At 50.7% G+C, this 26,426-nt stretch overlaps 1 long non-coding RNA gene across 1 annotated transcript; it reads left to right on the top strand.

The window, feature by feature from the left end:
* The first annotated feature begins 5,931 nt into the window (after nucleotides 1-5,931).
* LOC107157025 lies at nucleotides 5,932-17,625 on the top strand. The gene is made up of 4 exons (XR_001505422.2): nucleotides 5,932-6,192; nucleotides 9,870-10,304; nucleotides 12,033-12,196; nucleotides 14,314-17,625. It is a non-coding gene; the product is annotated as an uncharacterized LOC107157025 (long non-coding RNA).
* The last annotated feature ends 8,801 nt before the right edge of the window (nucleotides 17,626-26,426 follow it).

Genomic DNA, 26,426 nt, shown 5'->3' with positions numbered 1-26,426 from the left:
GGCGCAAGGAGGGGCGAGTCACCCTGGCAGAGCCGGATGGGGCGCCAGAGGGGCTGTGGACCAGTGGGCCCAAGTGCAAAGCCCCACGGGGCCTTTGACAGGCGTAGGTGAAACCTCCCGCCTTCTTCACTCACTGGTGAAAAGCAAGGCTACATGCCTCACATGAACACACCTGTACTCAGGCTGCAGTGCGACAGTGTCACAGAGCCACTGGTCAGGCAGAGAGCGTCTTTGCCCTCACGGGCTTTATACACTAGGAGGAAACAAAAATAAATAAATTAAAATAATACAGAAAAAGTAAACAACAGCTTCATTAAGAGCCTGAAGAAAGCCATGGAAAGAAGGGTGTTCTGTCTGAGGACACCTGGGGACCAGGAGCTTGTGCTTGGAGGAAGCGTCAGGCAGAGAAAACCCCTGGTGTGGGGGATCCACCAAGGGCCCAGGTTGCAGAAGCTGGAGGCTGGCGAGGAAAGCTAGGCCTATTCCTGCACCTCTCCACTCCATTGCCCCTTCTCCCTCCTCCACTTCACCCGGCTATGGCCACAATGGCCTCCCAGGTCCTCAACACAAGACACACTCCTGCCCCAGGGCATGGTCCTTGCTGTTCCTCCTGCTGGAACTCGTTTATCCCACTAATCCACCTGTCTCACTCCCTGACCTCTTCAGGTCCCCAGCCAGGCCTTCCCTGAAGGCTGCTCTTTGAAAACTGCAAACCACATGCCAGGTGCAGTGGTGCACCCCTGAAATTCCAGCAGCTCAGGAGGCTGAGGCAGGAGGATCCAGAGTTCAAAGCCAGCCTCACCAAAAGCAAGGTGCTAAGCAACTCAGTGAGACCCTGTCTCTAAATAAGATACAAAATAGGGCTGGGGATGTGGCTCAGTGGTCGAGTGTCCCTGACTTCAATCCCCTGGGCCCCAGGGAAAAAAAAATTGCAAAGCACAGCCCTCCACCACCCACCCACCTTGCCAGCACTGCCTGCTGGGTCTCTCTGCTTTGCTTTTCTGTTTTGCACCAATCACCATCTGACACACTGCTATCTATCGTCCCTCCACTAGAGTGGACGCTCCAGGAGAATAAGCTCTGTGTTTGTTTTGTTCCCTGAGTTTCGTGTGCCTAGACCAGGGCCTGTCACATAGTAGGTGCTCGATAAGTATTTGTTGGAAGAACAAATAAAGTGAAAGATCTAATTTCCATTTCTAAAAGTAGTACTCTGGCAGCTGAGTGGTGATGGGACACTCAGGCGGATGTGGGGACAGGTCAGCAGGGGGGCAGGATGGTAGGAGCCAGGAGAGGTGGCATCTGGAGGAGCTGGAGTCAGGCTTCTACAGAAAGAGCTGATGGGACTTGCTAAGGTCACTGGCTGTTGGGAGGGGAGGGACCCAAGTGGCCCGCCTGCCGTAATGGCTCTGCTGGCCACTCAGTACAGCAACTGGTCCAAAGTTCAGGTCCAGATTCTAAATTAGGAAGGGAGAGGAGAAGTGAAGTGCTTACAGCCAGTTGTGCCAAGAATCACAAGGAAAATGTACCAAGAATTTAAAAAAAATATATATCAAGAAGGGGCTACCAGAGACCCCCAGGGAGGGAAGGGACTGGGCCCCAGGTCCCCAGGCACATGAGTGCAAGACCCCAGGTTTCCTGACTCCAGTAGAACTTCCAGAAATGTCCTTTCTGAAGAATTCTCCAGAACGCCTCACTCCTTCTTCCTGTAGGATTCTGACGTTACAAAGACAGTAATTTTTAGACTCTTCAGCAATGTAACGAGCAACCAGAGAACGTGCTAAGCTTCCACTTCCCGAGGAGCTGCCGCCTCGGCTCACAGGCCACCGCACTCCTCCTGGGCCTGGCGCTTGGAAGCACTCTCTGTTCATTCCTCGGACGCCAGCTCCAGCCCCGGGGGTCATGAGGGCCCAGCACCTGTCCCATCTAATCGTTTCCGGGGACAGGGGCTCAACCGGGGTCCAAGTGGGGCCCATCAGAGGCCGTCTCTGCCCCGTGACACTTGGTGCAAAGCGACTCTTTGGGTCCCTCCCAAGCTGGAACGTGCTGACTTGGGAGAGCTATTCCGGGCACAGGAGCCCCTCCCGCTGGCAGGCTGACAGGAGTGGACAGAGGTGTGCCCTGGGCCTCTGAGCCACCACACCCTCCCTAGGGAGCCCCATGGAGACCCCCAGTGGGATGCCCACTGACCGCCCATCCCTCAGAGCCCACAGTGGGCACCACCTCCCAGCAACCCTGCGCCAGGAACGGGCAAGAGGAGGCACCAGCAGTGCGGGGACGGGGGGGGGGGGGCCCCGGAAGGCTTGGCTGTAGCTGCAGGGCCGAGGCTGGACTTTGCCCTCTCTGGGCCTCTTCATAAAGTGGTAAAGATGCTCAACTCCTGTCTGTCCCCAGTGTTGATGCGAGCCTCAAGTAAGACTTGTTGAAACACTGTGTCCATGAAAACTGTGGTGAGCGCGTGCCCAAGACGGGCTGGGAGTGGCTGTGCCAGGCACCTGCTGGCAGCCACCCCTCCTCCTCCCTCCAGAAGTCGTCATCTGTCCCTTGTGACTCTGCAGCAGGTTGTTCAGCCCTTCTGGTCATTCTGCTGGCTGTCAGCTTGCCTCCGGGGAGGGAGGCCTGAACAGGTCCTGGAACGTTTGGTCCACTCAGCAGATAGGGACATGCGGGTCTCATTTTCCCATAAAACCACCTGAGCTGGGAACAGTGGCGCATGCCTGTAATCCCAGCGGCTTGGGAGGCTGAGACATGAGGATTGCGAGTTCAAAGCCAGCCTCAGAAAAAACAAGCCGCTAAGCAACTCAGTGAGACTGTGTGTCTAAATAAATACAAAACAGGCTGGGGACCTGACTCAGTGGTCGAGTGTCCCTGAGTTCAATCTCTGGTACCAAAAAAAAAAACACGTAGTGGGCTCAGTGGTTCCCCCCCAAAAGATACCCACATCCTAGTCCCTGGAACCCGTTAATGTTAACGTGTTTGGAAAAAGGTCTCTGCAGGTGGTCTCTGGAGATGAAGAGACCATCCTGGATTATCCAGGTGGGCCCTGAGTCCAGTGACAGGTGTTCTTATAAAAGAAAGGCAAGCAGGGCTTAGAGGCACACGCATGTAACCCCAGTGACTTGGGAGGCTGAGGCAGGAGGATTTCGAGTTCAAGGCCAGCCTGTCAAACTAGTGAGACCCTATAAAGAAGGAGAACAGAAAGAAAAGAAGAAAACAACGGAGAAAGGCGGCCCATCAGAGGGCGTCTGGGCTCTGCCTCGACCTCTGAGGTAGGGAGAGGGTAAGGTCACGCGAGGATGAGGCAGAGCAGAAAGATGGCGCCATACACCAAGGGACACCTGGGGCCACCAGAACCGGGCGGGGCAGGAAGGGTCTCCCGGAGCCTTCACAGGAGGACAGCTGTTATGGTGAGGATGCAAGGTGTCCCCCAAAGCTCACTGTGAGACCGTGCAAGGAGGCTCCGAGGAGTGGCGGGCTGTGATGGCATCACGGGCGGTGCCTGGAGTGGGGGAGGCGCTGGGGAGGTGGCGCTGGGCTCGGCCTTGGGTGTGCACCTGTATCTGTCCAGTGGGGTCTCCCTCTCTGTTTCCTGACCGTCCTGTGAGCTGCTCCCCTCTGCCACACTCTCCCGCCATGATGACCTGCCTCACCTCGAGCCCCCAGATGGAGCCGGCCTTCTGTGGACTGAGACCTCTGAAACTGTGAGCCCTCAGATAAACTTTTCCTCCCTTAAAATTGTGCTGGTGGGTCTTTCAGCCAAAAGGCCGCCTGCTGAAGCCCTGCCGTCTGACTTCTGGCCTCCAGCTCCTCGAGAGAGACTCCTGCTGTCATAAGCCCCCAATTAGCGGTGATTTGTTTAAATGGCCACAGGAATCTAACTCAGCCCTAATCCTCACGACCACAGAGAAGGAAACCAAGATCAGAGAAGTAGGGACTTGCCCAGTGCCATCTGTCTTCATCCTAGGAGGGCCAGTGGGGTAGCTGCAGAGACTGTGGCCTGTGAACTTAAAATACTTACTCTCTGGCCATCTATAGAAACATCTGCCCACCTCTGGTCCAGAGGGTCAGAGGGCAGTACTGCTCTACAAATAGATAAAGCAGGGAGAGAGGGTCAAAGGTCGAGAAGGCCCACTAGGAAGGCCATGTCTGTCCAGGCCTGAAGGAAGAGCAGTCCCAAGTCTTTCAGCCGTTCAAAGGCCCTGAGGCACAGTGAGGCACTGGAGCCCTGGAGCAGAGAATGTCAAGGTCGGAGAGCAGCGGAGTCAGGGAAGGCCAGGTGCAGAGGGACCATGTGATTTGATTTGTCTTAGATTCTCCCTGCTACCATGTGGGAATAGAGGGGGCTGGGGAGGCATTGAGAAGCCCCTGAGGAGCCATCATGCTGGTCTCAGTTCAAGGTGGTGGTGACCAGGGTGGCAGCCACAGCCATGGTGAGAAGCAGACGGATTCTGGGTCTCTGAGAGGGTAGAGAAGATGGGAGGACTTTTGGCTGGAGCAGCTGGAGGGCTCACTGAGGTATTGCACACCTCAGGGGAAGGATCCTGGGCTCATGGGGTGGAACAAGGAGTCTCACCTTGAACCTGGGCGGAGATCCTTTCAGGGGGCAGCAGCACGGGAAGGGCTGGGGCTCAGGGCTGGGGCTCAGGGCTGGGGCGGGCAGGACGTGGAGTGTGGAATGTGTAGTATTTAAGGCCACAGTCCTGGAGGAGCAGTTGTGAAGAAGGAGGTCCAGCAGCCCAAGGCCTCCAGGTTCAGAGGGGAGAGGGCAGGGCTCAGGGTCAGAGGTGCACAGAGGAGGCCAGAGAGTGAGTGGGGGTAGGGCCAGGCATGGAGGCCACTGGGGTGGAGTGACTGGGCCTAACGTGGGCCCCCCGCACAGGACCTTGGTCATGGTGGCGGGTGGTGGGTGTCCGGCCTGCCCTGAGGGCCGGGCGCCCTGGTGGGAGCTTGGCGGGATGCAAGGGGCCCCCTCGGGGTGGAGGCCCGAGGCTCTGTTCCCAGCACCTGGATGAAACCTGGCAGCCGTCGTGGGTCTGTGCTCACTCAGGTGCAGCGAAGCACTTGGGTCCCTCCTGGTCCCAAGAACGGCCTGAGTTCGGGAACTGCACGTCCAGTTCAGGTCTGATGATCCACAACTCTGCAGTCTATTCAAAGCCGGGTTCTCCCCTCCTCTAGTGGCACCGGGCTTTGCCACGGGGTTGCCAGGTGCCGGAGGACAGCTCAGCCTCTTCTCTCTCTGCACCTGCCCCCGGCTCAGTTGCTTCTGTTTCTTCCAGACAGGAGTGGGCATGTGGGGGACAGAAGGGACAAGGTCTGGTGCCCGGACCCTGTAGGTCTGGCGATCCTGTTTCCTTCTAACTGCTGGTTCCCTCTCTCATGAGATCTTCTGGACAACGTCACATAGTGTCTGATCCCTATGGACACCCTCGGCCATCCTCTGGGCGTGCAGCTGACCCCAGCAAGGCCATCTTGTTCCATGGCCGGCCAGGCAGCCACAGTCGCAGCCTTGGCCTTGAAGTTATCGGGCACAGAGCTAACGCATCACCCCCTCTCTCCCCGGGCTCCAGGGAACGTGGGCCCCATGGCTCCCTGTTGCTCTCCTGTCGGGCTTGGAGCCACACGCCATCTCCCCCTTCACCCACTTCCCCTCCACACTCTCAAGGTGGGTGCTGAGCTCATCAGGGCGCCAGCCACCCCAATGTGCTTGGCACTGAAGGGTTCCCGGGACATGGGTCATTCAGGGCTAAAACTGGGAAAGTCTCACTCAGTGGAAGTGAGATGGCGTCCCTGGGGCCTGAGCACATGCAGGACCCCAGAGGACAGTAAAGCCGACGGCTGCAGAGCCTGCCGCTCAGGAGCCACCAACCTGCTTCCGCACATCAGTGCGGTTAAGAAAAGAGTGGAGAGATTCTTCCAGACCCAAAGAAATGAAAATATCCTGACCAATGAATCGTGCTCAGAAAACGGCTGACAACATCGTGTTCTGGGCGGGTCTGGGGCTCAGTGTGGAGCGCTTGGTGCAGCATGTGTGAGGCACTGAGTTCGAGTCTCAGCACCGCATGTAAATAAGTAAACAAAAAAGGTCCATCAGCAACTAAAAAACTTAAAAAAAAAAACAACTTGCGTTTCTGCGGGTGTGCCTGAGCAGTCCTGCTGGTCCCGGAGGGTGTTCTGAGGAAGCGACTTCCAAACCAGGTCACGTGGGGGGGGCATCCGGCCACGTGCAACATGCTTACAATATGTACACGTCTGGAAAACGTGGCAAAACCTTGACAAGTTTGGAACGTGGGTATGAAGTGGTGAGGTCGCTGTTTTAGCGGGGAGGGTGCCTACCCATCGGCCTGCGAGATTGGATCAGGGATTGCTCCGGCCTCCTGGAGGAACTGGCTGGACAGTTCTTCCTCCTCACGCTCAGGAGGTGGGTCCCGGTGGAACCTTCCAGGCCCCTCAGAGTTCTGGGCTGGAGCACTCATGACTCCCAGCCCTGAGGGCCCCTCCCTTCTGGTCCTGTCTCCCTTCTTTAAACAAACAAGAAGAAACAGACACCTGGGCGTCCCCCTCATCCTCTCCTCAATGCCCCATCACCTGCCAGTCCTCTCGGCAGGACACACTAGGTCCCAGTGGGATCCTGATACGGACGGGACATCCCCAGCAGCAGTGACGGGAGGGAGGCCAGCCGAGGTGTCAGGGACGAGAAGCTTCACCTAGAGGTGGCAGAGGAGGGAGAGGATCTGGGGGCGATGGCTGGGGGCACCTCTGCTGGGCCCTGGCTGTGCAGGCTCCAGGACGGCCCCTCCCCTCTGCTGGGGTCTCAGAAGCAGCAGCAGCAGCCCCCAGACTCTGGCAGGAGTGAGGGGGACTTGCCTGGCTCCCTGGGCTGGCCAGAGGCTGGCACCCAGGCCACACGGTGGAAGAGCACCCAGGGCTGGGCCTTGGGGAGCATGGCTCTGTGCCCAACTCCTCGTCAGCGGGCGTCGCAGGACTTTGCACCAAGACTGTCTTCTCCACACAGGTCCCCTGGCTTTGCCCGTCAAGCCCGTGACTCCTCTAGGAGGACGAATGAGCCTGGACTTGCTTATTAAATTCACATAATGGCCATTCCAGGAAGGTCTTAATCCATGCCCGTTTTACAGAGGGGAAAACTGAGGGCCCTCAGAGAGCAAGGGGTAGAGGGGAAGACCCGTTACTTCTGTTCCCCACCAGTCCTCCCCGCTGTTCTACCTGAGGTGTCACAGTCCCCTCCAGGTCCTCGGGCCTGCAGTGTGCTGTGTGGCCACAAGAGGGCAGCATCAAGCTGTGCTGCCCTTGGGAGCAGGTCCCTCCTGAAGTTAAGCAAAAGTATCTCAGTTGTCAGCAAGGGAGTGGGCGGGGGCAGGGAGGTGGGGGCCTGGCCAGAGACAGCAAGAGCACACACCGCACTGCAAAGATGCAAGGCCCCGGCTCGCAGGTCATGGGACACTGTGGGAACCTTACTGCCTGCCACCATGAGACCTAGAGCAAGTTGTCTAACCCTGGGGGAACTTGATTTTCAATCTGTTCTGTTGGGAATAAGAGTAGCCACTAGGCTTGGCTGTGACAGGAATTAAAGAAAAAAACAGGTAGCCAGCGTAAAATGCTGCCACCTGGGGCAGGGGACCTCCGGTGGCTGCAGCTTCCCTGCATGGACCTGGAGGAGGGGCTTCCGGGCCTGGCTCTGACAGGTCGTCTGTAGACAACTCCTCAGTCTTCTTCGGTGTGGCCTCGCGGCCTCTTCTCAGCTTGCTCCAGCAGCTGCCCCCACTCACCCCACCCCCTCCCCAGCGTGACCTCTGGCTCTCCTGCTGCTGACCCCTCCCTGGGCCTCTCTGCTTGGCATTGCTGTGCGTCCAGGGCTTTGCCCTGCTGCCCCACCCCTCTGAGGGCTCCACCTGGCCTGTCCCCTGGGTTTCCACCTCGGTGTTGGCACGTCTCAGCATGGGTGCTTCTGCGGGCCACCCCAGATCCCCACTAACCTGTGAGCGTCTCAGGCAGGGACCCTGTGATCCACAGGCAGCGCCAGCCCTCAGCCAGCCCTCAGCCTGCGGTCTACAGCTCTCTGCTGGCGCTGAGCACCCATGCAGCCCAGCAGGCCTCTCACAAACTCATTCTGTGCTCAGAGAGGCTAAGTACCTGGCCTAGGGCCACAGCCTGGGGCCACTGCTGAGCTGGGGACCTGCCATTTGCACCTGGACTCTGTCCACTGCGTGGTGCACAAACCCTTGTCCGAGGTTTGTCTCCTGGGCAGTCAAGGATGGTAACTCACGACCAGAGCCCCTCAACCCACACAGGGGCTGCCGAGGGCCAATTAGTGGCTGCTTTGGTGGCTGTTCTCCCTGTCCCTGTCCTGGGCCAGGTTTGCCACATCTTGGGGAAGGAAAGCTTTAGGCACATCTCTACTGTCTTTCAAGCCTGTCTCTCCCCAGGGCTCAGGACCCTCAGCCCAGCCAAGCCTATTGGTAAACAGGCGGAATGCTGGGAGGATGCTCCCCCTTACCCCTTACCACCCCAATAGGCAGCTCCCACCCATGACAGGCGAGTCCAGGGACATGCAAATGGCACACGGCCTCTTCTCAGCTTTTTTTTTTTTAACAGCAGACCTAGGACACTAAGACGACATCCCCTGTCAATTTTTCTATTAAGGTATTCTTTATCTCAAATATTTCAACCAACTCTCTTTGTTAAAGACTTTTTTTATTTTCAGTTGTAGATGGACACAATACCTTTATTTTATTTACTTATGTGGTGCTGAGGATAGAACCCAGTGCCCCACACATGTGAGACAAGCGCTCTACCGCAGATCCCCGGGCCCAACCCTTGAGCCAACTCTTTAGAGGTTAAAGAAATAAAGCCATCATTCATCATATGTGCATATATATATTTTTAAAAATTTTTAGTTATACATGGACACAATATCTTTATTTTGTTTATTTATTTATTTAATGTGGTGCTGAGGATGGAACCCAGTGGCTCACAGGTGCGAGGCAGGTGCTCACCACTGAGCCACAACCCCAGCCCCCCCCCCATCACATATATTGCCAAAACAAAAAAACCTTTCCAATATATACAGGTTGAACATCCTTAATCCAAAAATCCAAAATCTAAAAGTTTTGGAGGGCCAGCAAGATGCCACAGGTGGACCATTCCACACCTGGTCTCACGTGACAGTCACAGTCAAGATGCAGGTGCACTGTGAAGGGAACTTTGGCCTGTGTAGGGGTGTATATGAAACACAAAAAACATGTTCAGACTTGGGACCCATCCCCATGAGAGTTCATCACATATATGCAAATATTCCAAATACAAAGAAAAGTTCAAATTCCAAAACACCCGGTCCCAGGCATGGTGGATCGTGATAGTCTGCATTTAACTTTTTAATACCTTTGATCTGGACTGCTGCTTTCTGCCTTCTTTGCAGTTCACGTTTCCTTCTGCCCTCCAAAGTTGAGAAAACCATGCAGGCTTCACTTCTAGAATTTTCACTGGTGACCCTCACACCTTGTTTGGGCCAAGCCACATTTTGAAGTACATCAGGCATCTAATTGTATTTTTTCCCAGTTGGGCCATTGAGTCATCCTCCCTACACTGAATGATCTATTTTGTCCCTACTGACTTGAAAAGCCACTTTTGATCCCTTTCTGTTCCGCTCTGTTCCTCTGTCTCGGCCAGCACCCTCGCGGCTTGCATCCTCGCGGCTGAATATCTTAACACATTCCAACACAGCGGTCCGAGAGAGTCGCCTGCCTCCTGTTTAAACTCTTCCTGACAAATTTTAGAACCATCCTGCTAAGTCCCTTCCCCAAAGAAGCCCTGCCGGACTTCGATTGAATAATATCAAATTTTTAAATTTCCCTTAGGAAGGACCAAGACTCAACGGTGCTCGTAGGTCCTGCTGACGGGGGGGACACCGCAGAGCCTGCCATGGACCCGCGTCTCCTGCAGCAACAGAACCCTTGCTTTTCTCATGGCTGCGGCTTCTGGTAGACTTTTGGCAGACACGCTCCACAGGTTTGCTGATGTCCCTTGGTGAGCAGTTTTCCGGTCACATGTCCTGTTTGGCCTCAGCGCAGCTACTGAGGCTCTTTATCACTTTGAAAATGGCCATTGTGTCCTGTGTTTTTTCTATTTTGAGATGATTCTGACATGGGAAGAAGATTTACAAAAACAGGCTGGAGAGTTCCTTCTGCCCTCTGTGAACCCAGGTTCCTCCTCTGCTCCCATCTTATGTAACCACAGAACAGCTGTCAAACCCAAGACGTTAAACTGTCACCCTCAGCTTCCTCCGTCCCAAGGTCAGCCCTTCCCCTGCCCCCATTTTCTTTCTTTCTTTCTTTCTTTCTTTCTTTCTTTCTTTCTTTCTTTCTTTCTTTCTTTCTTTCTTTCTTTCTTTCTTTCTTTCTTTCTTTCTCTCTCTCTCTCTTTCTTTCTTTCTTTCTTTCTTTCTTTCTTTCTTTCTTTCTTTCTTTCTTTCTTTCTTTCTTTCTTTCTTTCTTTCTTTCTTTCTTTCTTTCTTTCTTTCTTTCTTTCTTTCTTTCTTTCTTTCTTTCTTTCTTTCTTTCTTTCTTTCTTTCTTTCTTTCTTTCTTTCTTTCTTTCTTTCTTTCTTTCTTTCTTTCTTTCTTTCTTTCTTTCTTTCTTTCTTTCTTTCTTTCTTTCTTTCTTTCTTTCTTTCTTTCTTTCTTTCTTTCTTTCTTTCTTTCTTTCTTTCTTTCTTTCTTTCTTTCTTTCTTTCTTTCTTTCTTTCTTTCTTTCTTTCTTTCTTTCTTTCTTTCTTTCTTTCTTTCTTTCTTTCTTTCTTTCTTTCTTTCTTTCTTTCTTTCTTTCTTTCTTTCTTTCTTTCTTTCTTTCTTTCTTTCTTTCTTTCTTTCTTTCTTTCTTTCTTTCTTTCTTTCTTTCTTTCTTTCTTTCTTTCTTTCTTTCTTTCTTTCTTTCTTTCTTTCTTTCTTTCTTTCTTTCTTTCTTTCTTTCTTTCTTTCTTTCTTTCTTTCTTTCTTTCTTTCTTTCTTTCTTTCTTTCTTTCTTTCTTTCTTTCTTTCTTTCTTTCTTTCTTTCTTTCTTTCTTTCTTTCTTTCTTTCTTTCTTTCTTTCTTTCTTTCTTTCTTTCTTTCTTTCTTTCTTTCTTTCTTTCTTTCTTTCTTTCTTTCTTTCTTTCTTTCTTTCTTTCTTTCTTTCTTTCTTTCTTTCTTTCTTTCTTTCTTTCTTTCTTTCTTTCTTTCTTTCTTTCTTTCTTTCTTTCTTTCTTTCTTTCTTTCTTTCTTTCTTTCTTTCTTTCTTTCTTTCTTTCTTTCTTTCTTTCTTTCTTTCTTTCTTTCTTTCTTTCTTTCTTTCTTTCTTTCTTTCTTTCTTTCTTTCTTTCTTTCTTTCTTTCTTTCTTTCTTTCTTTCTTTCTTTCTTTCTTTCTTTCTTTCTTTCTTTCTTTCTTTCTTTCTTTCTTTCTTTCTTTCTTTCTTTCTTTCTTTCTTTCTTTCTTTCTTTCTTTCTTTCTTTCTTTCTTTCTTTCTTTCTTTCTTTCTTTCTTTCTTTCTTTCTTTCTTTCTTTCTTTCTTTCTTTCTTTCTTTNCATCTCCTATTCCCCTGCCCTGGAACCTGTCAGTTCTCGGGGGAGCCCCGGTTCCTTTTACGGGACAATGGTTTTGGAAAACAAGCTGTGTATGCTAGGTTTGTCGTGTGTTTTAAAGGTCATCTTCTTATTCTCAGTTGGGGATTCCTAGCTATTTAGTGATATCAGCTGCAAAACAGGAGACGATTCTGTTCTTTCCCTTCCAGTATTTCTACAGTCTTCATCCTTTATCTAGACAGCATGGTTTAAAAACAACAACAAACTTTTCATTATAGAACAGTTTCAGATTTACAGAACAGCTGCACAGGTAGCCTGGAGCGGTCCCCTGGGATACAGAGGTCCCCCACTGCTACCATCTCATCGCAACGCGCCCTGCCGAGGGAGAAGGCAGCATTAACTGGAGCCTGTGGCTCCTACTTGGACTTCCTCTGTCTTGACCTGATGTCCTTTTCCCGTTTCAGGACACCACATGGGACCCTGTGCCACCCACCGACATCCTGTCTTCCCAGGCCCCTCTTGATGGGGACAGTTCCTCAGACTTGTCTCCTTGACCTGGGGGTTTCGGCAGCCTCTGGGTCGGTTTCCGTGACTGTAACGGGACGCCTGACACTGCGTCGTTCATCAGGTGCAGCCTTTTACCCCCCGGTCCTGGAGCCTGAGACCCCTCAGGCCAAGGTGCCCACAGGTTCAGTCCGTGGTAATCAGTGGCGCTTTGCTGCTGTGTCCTGTGGGGACGGGGGACCTGTGTATTCACCTGCTGAAGGTGCCGGGAGGGGGACACTGCCCAGCCCTTGGGTAACAGCAGTGACCTCGTGAGGGTGGAGCCCTCGAGAGGCCAGCGGGGCACCTCCCAAAGGCCACCTCTCCAATACTGCTGCACTGGGGAACATGGGCCTTTGGGGGACAATTCGGACCACAGCAACCCGTCAGCCAGCTTGGAGGATGCTGCTCCATTCCCAGGATTTTGTTCTGGGAATCAGACTGGTCTTGGGTTTGGGGACAAGGCCACAGAGGAAAGTGACTTTCTGGTGACTTGGGTTCAGGGTGTGTACTGTCCACAGGACTTATCACAGCAGCTGGTGACCTTGAGACTTTCCTGTCCCCGGGGGCTCTCCTTGGAAGGAGGTCCTGAGCAGGACCCTCAAGGCAGTGGGTGGGCTGGGTCTACTTCCTGATCTAGAGTCTTCTGCATGGCAGAGCGGCCTGCTCTGTGCCCTCAGCTACTCTCCAGTCACTTACTGACCTCAGGCTGCACTTGCAGATGTTGACTGTGTGCTTTGAGCACCGGTCAGTCCTGTCCACTCTGTGCTCTGCTGCTCCAACTGTGGTCATAGGAGGCCCCAGCCGTGGGCTTCTGTGCCCCGACACCCCCATCATGGGGGCCCTTTTCTTCCTAGTATTTTCTTATGACTCTCCAAGGTGTCTCTCTGTAAGATTATCTTATATGTCCCCTGTCCCGGTCCCAGAGTCACCAGTTCTCCTGGGGTCCTCATTGCTTTTACTGAAGAAGGCCATTTGCTACTAGGTGTGTCTTTTTAAAGTTGATTATAAGTCGATTATCCTGGGTTTTTTGGCTATTTAGTCAGTCTGCCTAATTTTTTTTTAAAAGACGAATAATTTAACTACTTTATTTCAATGTTTATACACATCCATTCTTCTTTCTAACTGCATTTTAAATTCACGTTTGTGTGTGCATACATACATACATGCACACACACACACACGCACACACATATGTATATTTTTAAAATAGTGCTGGGAATTCAACCCAGGGCCCTTAGCACACTAGGCAACGGCTCTCCCATTGAGCTACGTCTCTCACTCTATTTTAATAATTCAAAGCAGGCGACACAGTCACATAAAACTCATAAGAGGGGCCGGGGCTGTGGCTCGGTGGTGAAGCACTTGCCCAGCATGTGTGGGGCCCTGGGTTTGATCCTGGGCACCACCTAAAAATATATAAATAAAACAAAGGTATTATATTGTTTAAATATAAACAATATTTAAAAAAAAAAAAAAAAAGCTCATGAGATACAGAAGAGTAAATGACGTTTCACATTTTTGTTAACTTTGTCTGTTTTGTGGAGCTGGGGATTGAACCCACGGTCTCCTGCACACTAGGCAAACACTCTACCCAGGGCTACATCCACAGCCATGTATGTGAGTTTTTCATCTTGTTTTTATTTGAATGGTTTTTTTTAATATTTATTTTTTTTTTAGTTCTCGGCGGACACAACATCTTTGTTTGTATGTGGTGCTGAGGATCGAACCCGGGCCGCACGCATGCCAGGCGAGCGCGCTACCACTTGAGCCACATCCCCAGCCCTCATCTTGTTTTTATTTTCTTCTTCTTTATTTTTGTGTGGTGCTGAGGATGGAACCCAGGGCCTCACAAGTGCGAGGCAAGTGCTCTACCGCTAAGCCCCAGCCCGTCTTCTTCTTCTTCTTTTTAACCTAACATTGTATCTTGAGCATTTCCCCATATGATTAGTGGTTCTCCAAAAGCCTCATTTGGGGGCTGCAGATACAGCTCAGTGGCAGAATACATCCTTAGCGTGCATGAGCCCTGAGTTTGATTCCAAGCACTGCAGAAGGGAGGCGGGCAGGCATAATGTTGATAGCTGCTTAACGACTCCTCTTGTGAATGTACTGCAGTTTACTTAACCGTTCCACACAGCATTCATCCCTTTTCCAGTGTTAGGCCAGGTGAAGTAACTACCTACTCTGTTTTGAGTCTTTCAGGTTATAGCCGTGTACAGCCGTTTCACCAAACCCTAGCTGAGACTTAATGAGACTCCAGATTACACAGGCCAAGGGTGACCTCCAACTCTGCTCCTCCTGGGAGAGTGGGGATTTGGGATGAGTGTTCTTGCCTTCCTCCTCCTTCCTTCCACTTCCTTCCTTCCTCCTCCTCCTCCTCCACCTGCTCCTTCCTGTGGTGCTGAAGAGCACACCCAGGGCCTGGTGCATGCTAGGCAAGTGCTCTACTACTGAGTTGCACCCCTTGTTTCCTCTTTATAATTCACCGGGTATTTATTCATTGCCTTAGTCCATTTTCTGTTATTACTATAACAAAATTCCTGAGGTTGGGGACTCTGTAAAGAAAAGAGGTTTGTTTAGCTCACATTCTGGAGATCCAAGAGCATGGCTCAGGCCTCTGGTGAAGGCATTGTGGCAAAAGGACTCCACAGTGAAAAAAAGAGCAAAAGAAAAACAAGGAAGCCGAGTCTTCTTTAGAGCCACGCGCTTCTGTGATGACTAATCCACTCTTTGGGACCTGCATGAATCTCTTTGCGAAGGTGGATCCCTCGAGGGCCTCTGAAAGACCTCACACCCCTCAACACGGTATTTGGGGACCAAGACCCAACATGACTTTTGCCAGGGACAAACCACATCTGGACTGTAGCCTCCATCATTCATTTCTTCATCCCACCGGTATTTATTGAGCACCTACTGTGTGCCAGGCACTGTCCTATGAACTCTCAATACCAAAAGAGACCCCTGCCATCATGGAGCTCACGCTTCAGAGAAGAGAGGCACTGAAAGAAAATGCAGAGCAAGGGGCACGGGGAGAGCACCTCGTGGGGATGTGAGACCCCCGAAAAGACCAGAAGGAAGGAAGGGTGGGGCCAAGGGGACCTCTGGAGGAATACACGGTGAAGTGACCGGACTGAGAATGAGCCCATCATTTTTTTGCTTGTCTGTTTGTTTTAGGCAGAAAAGTGTTTTTCCAGGTCCTTAGAAGTTGCAAAACTGTCTTCTGAACCTGTGACAGTGTCCACGCTGACCCCAACAGACAGCAGGAGGCTGAAAACAAGAAAAGGGCTGACTCTGGCTTCCAAAGTGGGAACTCTGCGCCCCACAGAGAGGGAGCAGGTGCTGCGCGGCTTCGGGGCTGAGTTTGGCCCAGAGTTGAGAATCAACCCTGAGGAATACGGAGGTAGAAAGCACCAGTCCCTAAAGGTATTAGTCCCTGGGTCCTTACACTCTTTTTTTGGGATGTAGCTCAGTCGGTAGAGTGCCTTTTTTTGGTACCAAGGATTGAACCTGGTTCTTAACCACTGAGCCACATCCCAGCCCTTTCTATTTTTCACTTTGAGACAGGGTCTCGCTAAGTTGCTTAGGGCCTCACTAAATTGCTGGTACTGTGAGCGTGCAATTGTTTTATTGTTGTCACTTTTACATGAATAAATAACTAGTGAGATTCTGTCTCAAGGTCTAACATGGTCAACGGAGCGCTCTTGGGATCTGTGAGAGTGTTCCGGGCGTGGCGTGGCGCACACCTGTAATCTCCGCGACTTGGGAGGCTGAGGCAGGAGGATCGCCCGTTCAATGCCAGCCTCAGCGACTTAGCCAAGCGTCAGAAGGGACCCACTTGGACCATACGGCCCCCTTTGGAGCAAGTGTGAAGGGTCAAAAGCATGTGCCCTGGACAGCAGGAAAGGCCAGCTGCTGTAGAGACGGCGTGGCAGGAAACAGCCCTGGAATCGGGTTGAGTGGAGAAGGCCCACGAACTCAGCTCAGCAGCAAGATCGGAGGACCTGGCCCCGCGAGAGGAGAGGAAAGTGGTGGTGAGGGGCAGAGGAGTCGAGTCACGCGGGAGAGTTCCGCTGAGGAAAGCGTTTGGGTGTGGTGACTTACCCAGGGGACCAGGGACAGACGATCAGAAGCCTGCCGCTCCTCTGAGGGAATCGCATCGCCAAAGAGGCCACAGGAACAGACCACAAAACCCTGTACTGTCCAGACATTAAAACCAAAATGTGCCGGTGCAGTGGCCCGTGCCTGTAATCCCAGCGACTCCGGAGGCTGGGGCAGGAGGACCAAAAGTTCAAGGCCAGCCTCAGCAACCTAGCGAGGCCCTGAGCAACTCAGTGAGACCCTGTCTCTAAATAAAAAATAAAAGGACTGGGATGTGGCTCAAGGGAAAAGTGCCCCAAATTAAATCCTCAGCACAAAAAAACAAGGAGGGTCTCCCCTGTGGAGAGCTGGCCTTGCCGGGCGGCACCCCGGGCTCCGGGCCAACAGGGCGAAAACAGAGGAGAAAAAACAGACCCCCAGGCTCTGCTCTCGGAGGGCAGGGATCTGACGGCCAAAGCTGTCCATCTCCCGAGGTGGCATGGCGCCCTGCACGCGTGGCCCAGGTGACAGGGACATGGAAGGGTCCCCAGGGCGGGGCCAGGGCTTAGCAATTCTTGAGTCACTCTGCTCCTCTGCTCCACGTCTGTCCCGTCCCCGTGTGGCTCTCTGGGGTGCGACCTGCAGACCTCTTCTCGATTTCCATTCGGATTGGATTTTGCCCTCTGAGTCGGTCTCAATCTCTCCCAGAGGTCGTCAGCGGTGACTGTCACCGTTTCCACTCCTTCTTTTGAATTTTGAATTTTGGAAATTATGTCTTTTTTAGCTTCAGAATTCTGTCTGTGGCCTACCTGCATCCCTCTGGGATTCCCACTCTCTTGGCTCTTTCCCTCACGGTCGGTGCTGAACCTCCCCGACTGGCTCCTCCTGCCTTCTCTCTGCAGCCACACGTGCAGGCCCCTGAGTCTCTGGTGGACACTGACAGGCCGCCCCGAGGTGCACGCCCACCAGGGCACTCAAGCCCTCATCCCCTCTGCTTGGAGTGTGGCGGCCACCCAGCGGGGCTCCTCCGCTGCAGGTGACCTTGGGAGGCCAGGACTGTCCTGGGGCAGCCCTCAGCAGTGGTGGGTTGATACGGTGTCTCCAGCTGCAGAGATGCCGTAGGATGAGCCCGGGCCTCGCTGTGACTGCGTCTGACTTCACCTTCCGCCTTTTTTTGGTACCAAGGATTGAACCTGGTTCTTAACCACTGAGCCACATCCCAGCCCTCGGCGTCTCCACCTGCCCACAGGCATTGATGGGAGAACCCTCCCAAATAAACCGCCTGCACCCCGTCGGCCTCAGAAGCTGGCTTCCCAGGCACTGACCTGCCTAGGTGCTGTGGGCAGTAGGAAGCCCCCAGGTGGTGGGAGCCAAGGGGTTTTTTTTGGTACCAGGGATTGAACCCAGGGGCACATACCCAGCCCTTTTTTTTTTTTGTATTTATTTAGAGACAGGGTCTCACTGAGTTGCTCAGCACCTTGCTTTTGCTGAGGCTGGCTTTGAACTTGAGATCCTCCGGCCTCAGCCTCCTGAGCCATTGGGATTGCAGGCCAAGAGCTTTTTGTTCTAGGGTCCCCGTGGGAAGCCCCCAGGCGGAGGTGCACAGGGGGTGGGTGCAGAGACTTCTCTGAGGAAAGTCGCTTCCACTGCAGCCCGAGAGGAGGGTGGAGAGCGTGGAAATCCAGACCAGCCACAGGAGACAAGCACGGCCCTTCACCCGAGCCTGCTGCAGCAGAACTCAACGCCCACCATCACCGTGTTTGGGTGTGACTCAGAGGCGGGCGAGGAGTGGAAAGGCTCTAGAGTGGAGTCTCCCGTAGGCCCCATGGCATGGGCTGCAGGCAGGCTGGTGTGGGTGGCCGATGAAGCTGGGTGGGGACCATATTTGGCATTCTCCGGTTGGTCCTAACTTGGAAGGAGGACAAAGGTTTGGCAATCTGTCCGTCTTACTATTCAAGCCCTGGGCACGTCAAGCTGGGTGGAAAGACCTTGTCTGGCCTCCTGGGTGGCTGCTATTGAGGGCGGTATGGCTCCCGGGAGCCTGCAGCCGGGGCTGTGGCCTCCTGGGCTCTTTTGTAGAGAAGAGAGTTGGTTTCTGGGCTGGTTTCTGTGGCTGTGGGTCAGAGCTCTGTTTTCCGAGGGTCTGGCTGTTGTCTGTTTATATATTCAGTCTCTCAAAAGAGATTCAGGGACAGAGGAGAGCAGACAGAGCCTTCTAAAACACAGGAGCGTCTTGCCAAGGTGAGGGGACCTCACAGAGCCAGCCCAGCAGGGCTCCGTCCTTGAGGGGACCCCGGGATCCCCAGCGTCCTTCATTGTTGCCCTTCAGGCATGACACTTCTCACTGCCACCTTCCTACCCTGCTCCATTCCTGCAGGGCGGGGCAGAGGGGCCGGAGCAGGCAGAAAGCAGAAAAGGGAAAAGAAATTCCTTCTGAGACCAAGAAGTAAGATCAGACAATGAGGACGTTCCTAAAAGCTGGCAGTCATCAAGAATACAAGTAACGATGGATGCTGGTGAGGATGTGGGGGAAAAGGCACACTCATCCATTGCTGGTGGGACTGCAAATCAGTGCAGCCACTCTGGAAAGCAGTATGGAGATTCCTCAGAAAACTTGGAATGGAACCACCATTTGACTCAGTTATCCCACTCCTCAACATATACCCAAAGGATGTAAAATCATACTACAGAGACGCAGCCAATGTTTATGGCAGCTCAATTCACAATAGCTAAACTATGGAACCAATCTTTGATAGATGAATGTGGCAAAAAAAAAATGTGGCACATATACACAATGGAGTATTACTCAGCCATAAAGAAGAATGAAATTATGGCATTTACCAATAAATGGATGGCACTGGAGACTATCATGCTACCTGAAATAAGCCAATCCCCGAAAAACAAAGGCTGAATGTTCTCTCTGATATGCAGATGCTAACACACAATGAGGGAGGCGGGAATAGAAGTTCATTGGATTAGACAAAGGGGACTGAAGGGAAGGGAAGAGGATGGGAAAGGCAGTAGAATGAACTGGGCGTCACTTTCCTGTATTGATATATGAATACAAGAGCCGCGAAACTCCACAACTCGGCCCACCACAGGAATGGGAAGTCGACTCCATATACACACAATATGTCAAAAGATATTCTACTGTCATGTCTCTCTAAAAGAACAAATGTTCTGAGATCCTTGTGTCATCTGGCAGAAACTGGAGTAAACCTACTGTCAAATTTAAAATAAGGTAGATAAATACTTTCTCTTGCCCGTTTTTTCCTTCTTCTCCTTTTTCTTTCCAGCTGGGGATGGACCCAGGGCCTCACACACGCTGGCAAGTGACCCCTGGCCCTGAGCTACACCCGCGTCCCCACAAGAACATTTTCATCCTGGAAACATGTAAACACCAAAAGAATAGATATGAAATAAGGTAACTTCTAAATTAGTACAGAGGAGGAAATGAATAATTTTGAAAGAAAATCAACCCAAAGAAAGGGAGAGAAGAACACAGAAGTGGGAATAGAAAGTACAGAATAAGGTGATAGATCCAGATCCAAATATGTCCATGACTACATTAAATGTGATGTGATCCATTATTATATGCTTGAAATTATTTAAATAGCAGGCAGAGGGTGTAGCTCAGAGTGCTTCCCTGGCAAGTGAGAGGCCCTGGGTTCCATCCCCAGCTCCTCAAAGAAAAGGAAACAAAACTATTACATGTCTGAATATTCCAGTCGAAAGACAAATGTCTGAAAAATCTAATTGCATGCTATTAAAAAGACACATATTTAAAACTGAAGAACAGAAACATTGAAAGGAAATGAATAGAAAAGGGGTATCCTATGAACATTAATCAAATGAAAAATGGTCTATGTATTAATGGCTGAGACAAGAAGTGTCTTTAAAACTAAAGATTATCCAATAAGTAAAAGATGTTCAATTCACCAGGAAAATATACAAATTTTAAGATGATCGGTAGCTGATAACACAGCCTCAGAATAAATAGAGCAGAAATTGAGAGAGCAGAAGACGGGACACTTCTCTCTCAGTGACTGGTTAAGTAGACAAAAATTCAGTGAGTATGTGTGTGAGGACGGCCTGAGGCTGAGCCTAAGCAACTCCACTTAAAAACCCCAGTTTGAAACCTGCAGTCTCACCAGGCACAGCCACAGAGCCCTCCAGTGTGGCCTCAAACAAGTCACTTCCCCTCACCCTGATAAACAGAGTGAAGCCCCTGGCAGGCGGTCCTCCCTGATAAGAGGGAAAGTGGGGAAGATCAGGGTGGAGACCACCAGACCAGATGTCTCTGACCCCAGGGAAAACGATGTCACTGAGAAATCAGGTGGTGGCTGATAAGGATTGAAAGGGGGGGTCAAAAAACAATAGAGCAAGTGAACAGGGATTCAGCCAGCCCAAACAAGGATGCCCTCGGGCTGGAGGGCCTGATGAGGACCTGGCATCCCGTCACTTGTCAATCATTTCCTGAGCCTCTGCGTGATCCTCACTGCTCTCAAGCTCTGCCCCCTCACCTGAACCCTGGTGAGAGCCGCAACTTCTCCCTAGGACCCTCTCCTCAAAGGTCATCCACTCCACCCCAGGAAAAGCCTGCCTTGGTTCCAGACCTGATCACCGCGGTCTGAGTGAGTGTGCATCTGCTGGACACAAAGCCTAAGGCTTGAGACCTTTGAACGTAGCAGGCAGAGGGGATGTCTGTCATGATTAAGTGTGTTTGCAGTGCTTAGAATTAATGTAGAATTGTTTGCTGTGAATTGATTATGTCTATGGCAGTGCCCAGCATTAAGGATTGTCGTTTTCTTGATTAAGAACCAACAGAGTGAAATTGTATCGAGTAATTTGAGTGAATAAAGCATTGAGGGGGCAGAAGCGGATGGAATTCTTTATTTCTCCCCTCAACTGTATACGTCGCAACTTTGCCCCCTTGGACAATGTGGAAGACAGGGACCTGAGGAAACATTTGGACTCTTTCTAGTCTGTGGACATCATGAAAGGCGTTCTTTGGGACATCCTTGTGCCCGTCTTCTGGAACACACCCTCCCTGGGCTGTACTGGGAGTGACACTGCCGGGTGGTGAGGCACAAGGGGCTTCAGCCTCACAAGGTGGCGCCACCAGGCACAGGGGTGGAAGTTCCTGCCGTGGAGGGTCCCCTGCTCTGTGGTGTGGCCGGGCTTTCTCATTTTTGCTAGTCTGGGTGGGTTGCCATGGAATCTCCTTGCAGTTTTAAAATTTCCAGATATACGGGGATTTTCCATCTTTTGGTTTGTTTCTATTTCTAGATTGATTTCCCTGTGGTTAGAGGACGTGTTCTCTATTATCTCAGTCCTTAGTGATTCATTGACCCTGCTCTATGGACCAGCATGGGGTCACTCTGTGAAAAGGTTCTTCAAGTGCTTGGAAGGAAGGCGCAGGCTGCGGAGTTCGGTGTGCAGAGAGGTCCACAGACTAGATGTCCACAGACTAGAAAGAGTCCAAATGTTGATCGCCAGGGGAGCGGAGGAGCAAGCTGTGCTCATCCACACAGCAGTATTCAATAGCATTCAGAATAAACCGGTAACTGTTACATAAAACACCGTGAATGACCCTCACACATCTACTGGAAAACAAAAGCCAGACTCAGATGAACGTGTGCAGCACAGGTCACCCACCAGATGCTCTGGAACAAGACCAGGGACGCATGCCGAGGTGTTGAACTACACCAATCAGCAGCAGGATGGGTGACCCAAAGCCAGGGGATGTGTGGCCAGTAGGGCAGGAGGACAGGAAAGACAATCACGCTGGCGGCTTTGAGGGAGCTGGTCAAGTCTTAAATCTTGACCTGGATGGTAGATCAGTGAGAAAAACAGTGGGATACCAGCTGTGCTCCTGACGGGCAGCAGGAAAGGATCCCCCAGTGCAAACAGAGCTTTCAAGCTGGCATTTGAAACGCAGGAAAACGAGCTTCAGAAGGGAGGGTGAAGCTTACACATCAACTTGATTGGGCCATGGGGTGCCCAGATATTTGGCCAAATGTGATTCTGGTCAAATGGTGTTTCTGGATGAGATTCAATGGATATTCACCTTAGAATTGTTAAATGGTAAATTCCCATTTCGTAATCCTTAAATTTTCTTTTCAGCTGTCTACAGTAAACACCTGAAAAATCTAATTGATCTTTCTGCACATCGCAGGTGACAAGCCAGGAGGATGGGTCTCACGATGCATGTGCAGTTCTTTCCCATCTCATCTGTTATTCATTTCCATTCTCAAGATTCTCCACGTGTTCAGGGCCTAAAGACGAACTATCAAGACTGATAATAAAAGGTGATGAAGAGAAGCACCACCCTCCTGCTGGAAGGAACTGCCTTTGATGAGAGGGGAGACAGCTCTTCAGAAGGGAGAGGGAGCTTCCTGTGGCCATCCAGAGCTTCTGCCTGGCGTGAGCACAGCAGCTCCATGGAGAGGGCTTGCAATCCCTTGAGACAGACTGCAAACCCCAGAGATCCCTATTCCAAATATCAGAATCCTGTTCTTTATGATCGACAGTGACAATGACTCATATTTACTCAGTGCTCTGGGTACAATGCCCCATGATAAGCACTTGACACACAATGATTTGTAGTTTAATTCACCCAACCTCTGATGGGGCAGAAACTATTATTTCTCTATTTTTTTCAAAATATAGGACATTTATTTGGAAAGCAGTCATTTTAAAATTATCTCCCAAACTCAGAATCTATAGGCAAGTACAGACACCCAGAGTAAACAGGAGCAGGCTTCATCAACTGGTCATGAAACAAAGAAAACTAAGTGAACTGAGTTCGTGGAGTAGTGTTTCCTGTTAGGAATCAGCTGGAGTGTTCTGCAAACAGCTTCCCTGGAAATTGGTTCCATTAATTGATTCACCTAGTCTGGAATGGGCCAGAAATTTGGGAATTTTTATTTTCACACATGCCTTCAGATGACTATCGAGTCCTTCCAGAAGTTTGAGAAACACTTGGAACATGACTTTCAGTTTCCTTCACAGATTTTAAGTCTTAAACTACTGATCCCTGAAAGGACTCGCTGAAAACCCTTATTCAGTTCGGTTTTAGGAAACAGACCTCTGAAGGTTTAGTTCCATACATTCTCCTGGTGGAATGCACCACTTTATTTTGGTCATTTCTAACTCTTTCCCAGCTTATCCAGATCATTTTTTTTTCCAGAACGGTCCATTTTTCTTGACTGAGGCTTAGCACCCCAGTTGAATCATTCTTTAGAAGTAGTTTCTATTAAAAGTCAATTTAATAACCTTTACTTATTCCTGTCTTGCTCCCTTTTCTCCTGACAGGAAATTAAGGCGCTATGTTCTTATTAGTCTGACCCTTCCACCTTAAGCCTCACACTGACCACCCCATCCATGCAGCTCCATCTCATCATGTTCTTAAATGGCCCAACTCCCTTGGGGGACCGGTCAAGAGAAGACCTCCTTCTCCCAAGGTTACTATCTTAGCTGATGTTGTAGGGGACGGAAAAGAGGATGTCTGGCTCCTGCCTGAGCTCCCTGTTGACCTTGAGCCACAGCTTCACAAAGAAAAAATATGGGTGAGGAGGTATGTTAGGCAAGCTCCCTTCAGGCATGGCCACGAGTTCAATGTTATGGGCCAGCACTGTGCATCAAATAAGGTGTCTTTGAACAGGAGACAAGGTTATGTGCTGATTGACTGATAAAAATGTGAGCAGAGCCTCTCTGGGACTTCTTGCCAGCCACCCACACTGACAGGATGAACTGGGTTCAAAGGAGCTGCCTGCAACATTAAACTAAAAAAACGGCAAAGAAATCATGCAACACATAGACATGAGTTTCTCAGATGGAGAGTGGGGCTACTCTGCTCCCTCAAGGGTCTTCTTCCACAATGGAAGGCAAGAGAGCGTGCACCCGGAATCTCTTTGTTTTTATACGGGGGGACACACAAATGGGTTTCGATGGTATGTTCTTCACCAAATAATGCAGAGGAAAAGGTTTCAAACGGGGGTTGTCCAGTTCCACTGGGTAACGCCCAAGTCCAGGGCTAGGGCAAACTTCTTTGCCCAGCAAAGGTGGAGTCCACTTACTTTGCACAGTGAGTGGCATGTGAAGCCAGACCAAACACCCCCCTTACTCAAGGCTGACAGAGAATGCTCAGCTCCTGGACAGGGTGGCCTCCCACAGGGACTCACCCCTGGGGCAATGGCTCAGCATTGGAAAAGTCAGTGTTTTTGGAGACTTAATTGCACATAACTAGAATAGGTAAGAAGAACAGACTGATGAAGCCAAGGCACAGCAAGTCTAGGCCTCTTGTCCTCTTCCACTCAGCCAAAAAGGGACGAAGCCAGCATTTGAAGCCAGACAATGTTCACCCAGAGTCCTAATTTTCAAATGTGGCATCTAGACTGACTGGCATTCAAACTAACCACTCAAGAACTAAGAGGACCGAGCTCTGTGTTTATTTAGCTATCTCTGCACAGATCACCCTTGAAGTGATCTGTGCTTAGCAAAGCTGAAGGCTGAAGGGTACCCATTTCTATTTTACCCACTGCCATGAGAAGAGCCAGCCTGCCCTGCATTCCTCTTCTCTGTATGCCACAGAAGCAGAGATGCATTTCCCAGAGCTGTGCACTCAGCAGACACCCGGTTCCAGCCAACCCCACTCCACTGAAAGGTATAACATAAAAATTAGATAAAAAGAGAGCAGTAATCCTTTTCTAACACTTACAAATTTTTCTGACAGGGGTAAATTGCCACAAAGATATTGTGTCCAGAACTCAATCCACCAGAGGCAATGGTTTTCTGAGTCTAATAATAATTGACAAGCTTTGAGAATACTAGATTGGCCAGTTTGCCAAGATTGTCTAATGAACTTTAAAAAACTCGTGTCACTCAGTGGTTTATGTCAGTTTGTCTTGTATCCAACCACTGGATTTGCCTGGATCCTCTCTCTCCATTCCCATCCCCTAATGCCCCTTTTGGTTATAAAATCATCAGTTCTGTTTAACCTGGATGGAATGCTCACCGGGTTTCTAAACTGAGCTGGTGTTTTCCTGATTTGCAAATCTATTCTACACCCAAATAAAACTCTGCTTTTATTTTAACCTCATTAACCTCAGGTGGGTAGTCGATCCTGCCATTGCAACCTCGGCTTTTCTGTTTCCAGACCCAGGAGCCCAAGGGGGGTTATAAAGTCCAGGTGCTAGATTCCAATATGAGAGAATGAACTTCCCTGTGTGGTGGACCAAATTGGCCAGATATTTAGACTGTTTTCTGAAACACACATTTTAGTAATAAGCTAGGCTGGGGATCAGTGCACAGTTCCTGTTAAGGGTCAAGAAGTAAATATTTTAAGACTTGTAAGCCTTACAGTCTCTGCTGCAAACACTCATCAGCTCTATAATTGAAGGCTCAGCCACAGACAATCCTTATAGAAGAAGCATGACTGTGTTTCAATAAAACTTTATTTACAAAAGCAGATGCAGGGCCAGCTCCTTCACCCTGCTCCAGAGAGAAGGAAAGCTGTGTCATATCTTTGTAATTTCAGCCCTAGAAGTAATTTTTTTAAAAAGTCGTTTTGCTAAAAAAGTAAATGAAAATTGGGTCACAGACATTGCCTTTTGAAGAGGGAAAGCACAGGACGGCACGCACTGGCTGTTCAGGTGTATTTTCACTCGGCCAGTGGGCTCGGACACTGCACTTCTCATGTTGGAACTGAGCTGGTTGGGACTGTAAAGCCAACACGAAGCAAAAAAATCTAGTCTTCTCAAGGCCTCCCTCGGGTGGCCCTGGCAGAGGCACAGGTGAGTTCCTCAAGAAGCAGTGAGGCTGAACTGGACAGGGGGCGGCGGCTTCCTGAGCTCAGGGGTGGGTCGTGGATCCTGCCGTTGCAACCTCGGCTTTTCTGTTTCCAGACCCAGGAGCCCAAGTCGGGTTATAAAGTCGCACGGAAAGAAAGCCTTTTCGGTTTATTCGGTGAGGTCGTCCTTCGCAGGCCTCGGTTTGGCCTTCGGGGGACCCGAGAGGTCCAGTCGTTTAACAACTAGTCACCGCGCCGCCTGTTCCCAAGTGGAGTCAAGTCGCACACTCGGCGCGGCCATCCCCAGTCCGACGATTAGGAAGCCCCTCGCGAGCCCCAGCTGCTGCGCCACGGGACGCAGCTCCTCGTGCGCGCGGCTCAGAACCGCACCACTGGCCGGCCGGCTGCACGCGCTCGGAGCCTCGGTCGCCATCCCGCCTATTAC

Source organism: Marmota marmota, unplaced genomic scaffold (genome assembly GCF_001458135.2).
Source record: "Marmota marmota marmota unplaced genomic scaffold, marMar, whole genome shotgun sequence".
NCBI lineage: Eukaryota > Metazoa > Chordata > Mammalia > Rodentia > Sciuridae > Marmota > Marmota marmota.
Note: the sequence above shows the minus strand (reverse complement) of the source record. Positions and strands in the feature narration are given on the sequence as shown.